Source organism: Penaeus chinensis, chromosome 25 (assembly GCF_019202785.1).
Source record: "Penaeus chinensis breed Huanghai No. 1 chromosome 25, ASM1920278v2, whole genome shotgun sequence".
Lineage (NCBI taxonomy): Eukaryota > Metazoa > Arthropoda > Malacostraca > Decapoda > Penaeidae > Penaeus > Penaeus chinensis.
In genome coordinates, this window is record NC_061843.1 from 16,690,840 (window position 1) to 16,693,724 (window position 2,885).

Genomic DNA, 2,885 nt, shown 5'->3' on the forward strand with positions numbered 1-2,885 from the left:
AAAATTAAAACATTACAGAAATACAAATAAAATTACAAATGCGAACATAAAAATAAATGTTACAAAATTTTATAACACAAACAAACACACATGTATATAAGGAAGAGTAGTGTCAGGACAGCGGAAAACCACTTTATTTTGTTTTTAATGTTTTAATCACTAAGAGTAACGACAAACAGCTTGTGAAGCTTAAATCAACACATCTCAAAAAAAAAAAAAAAAAAAAAAAAAAAAAATCTCGGCTTCAGTTCGTTTCCTCTTGGTATTTTCCTAAATTCGTGTATTAGTTTTCCTCGTTTGAACGTCTGTGGCACATGGTAAATAATTACCAAGCAAGTGGAAGAAGAGAGAACTGGAAAATATTGTAACCTTAGTCCATGATTTTTTAAAATTAATTCAGAGGTACTGTTACTATGCTTCAGTGATGAAAAAATAATGCATTAAAATGTATACAGAATGCTCAGAATATCATCATAATCTGACCAGATAAAGGTAAAGGAATTAGATAAGCAGGTCTACGTTAATAAAGTATATACTAGCTAACATATCAAAATCTTTGAGGTTAAACACCTACCCCTTTTACCTATTGTTAAATTTGAGGCCAAGTTAACCCATTGCCGTCGGGGAAAATGCATAAGAAACGGGGAAAATGTTTTGCTCAATTTTTTATATTTTTTTGTGGAATGTCTCTATACATAGATGACTCTGCCTTACCTGATTTCGCCTTTCCTTGAATTGGCGGGATAATGTATTTTTACTAGTGCTATGAATATTGATGGTGTTATTCTTATTATAAACATTATAATTACTATAATGTTAAAAACCTCAGTAATAGCAAACTAAGATAACGTAAAATATTTTCGTAAATTAAAGAAAAGGGTAAACGGGCGTAATTGGATAATTTGTGATTTAGTACAAGTGTAGCCATCTGTGCGTTAGAACAATTAAACAAGTAAACTCACAGTGGGTATGCCCGTCGGGAATGGGTTAAAGAGAGTGCTTAAATTGTTAAAAGATAATGATTTGATTTCACCCGACACACTAAAACAACGTCATGGTATCAGGCTCCCTCCCAGGTATTTTATACAGACCGAAAAAGTTCACAAACCAAATGTACCAGTCAGACCTATTATATCGGCCATTAACACCTATAGCTATAAGTTTACCAAATTCACATTCCCCATTCTCAAGCCAATTGCCATTTACGAATACACAATTCAAAATTCTTTTGACTTTGAAAAAGAGTCATCTAACATGTATAGTAATCATTCTATTATAATGGGTAGTCTTGACATATCATCCCTCTTCACTTATGCACCACATCAAATAACTACTGATTGATATGCAAACACCCTGTTTAGGAATACTGACAAATGCATAACTACACAAGAAGCAGTTCAAGAAAGTATAAGAAGTTTCTGTAGAGGACTCAATATTCGTGTTTAATAATCAACTGTTGTCAAATTGGTGGTGTGGCAATTGGAAGTCCACTCGCCAATGCATTTCTCTGTTATTACGAGAGTAAGTTTAACTGTCCATCACATTTAAGCTGCTATTTTATAATTGGTAGGTGGTTGACATCGAGATGCTTCGCGTGTACAAACGTTTTTCGACTATGTAAAGTAAAAACAGAAGTACAGAAAACCTACTTTTACAGGTGTGTGTGTATGTTAATATAAACATGGACAATATATAGATAGATAGATAGATAGATAGATATGTACAGTCAGAAAAAAAAGCTATCGTTACCTTTACCTGTGGTCAATGACAATATTCAAGCGCCGAGACAATATTTGAAGCATGCTTTTCGATGACCATGCGTTGTTTCGTCTATGTAATTATATTTTTGAATATCTTTTATTATGTAAAAAAATAGAATAAGTGTTTTGCATTATTTTACTCTAATGACAAAATAACATATGTATCATCATATGGTGAATAAATCATATCATTTAACAATTATCACTATACATGAGTATTATGTAAAGCGAAATACAGTGCTGCATAACCACTGGTGTCCGTGGTTTGCATAAATCAGGGCGGGTTTGTAATGCTTCTAAATGAGGATATAAATGCTTCAGATGGATTGGTAAATGCTTCACCCTGAGATTGCTGTGTTGCAACATCCGCCTAAATTACCAGATTTAAACCCCATACAGTATGTTTGGGGAGCTAAGGGTAGGCACATGCCCAGGGAAAGTCCCCGCACTCGATTTGGTGTCATCACAAAAGCATTGCATGGATGGGAACGGTTGCGCAGCGATGAAGGGCAGACAATGGCGACGGAACTAGTGCCATCGATGCCATGACGTTAGGAGACAGGGTGAGGGAATACAAATCATTGAAATGGTAAACCCGTATTATTTTCCTTTTAATCAACACACTGTTATTAAAGAACAAATATATATCATTATAAAGAAATTTAAGCAAACAGTTGAACTTCATTACACTCCGAGACTGTTGCACAGAAATAAACATTGAAGTTAGCATTGGAAGACATGAGCACTCATACAGCGACCTCGGATGAATCAGAAGACAAAATGGTGATTGCCAAATTTTGTCTTCCATATGTAAATGGAACATAATTCTGAGAGAGGGATTGTGTAAAGGAAACTGTTTCGAAATATTTCCTATACATAAGGAATGTGACTGAAAATGGAATTCGACTTGAATTTAATTTTTCAGGAGGGATAAGCATGGAATCATAGAAAATTGAGACTATAGGAAAGATTTACACTTTCACACAGCCCTAGTTTTTGCTCATGTCTAAAATAGGGAGTAAATAGAGGTTGACATTTATAGAAACAAACTGTTAGATAGTCTCTATACAACACTGTTCTCTTGAACTTCAACATATATCCATCTTTCCCTTAACTCTAAACAAC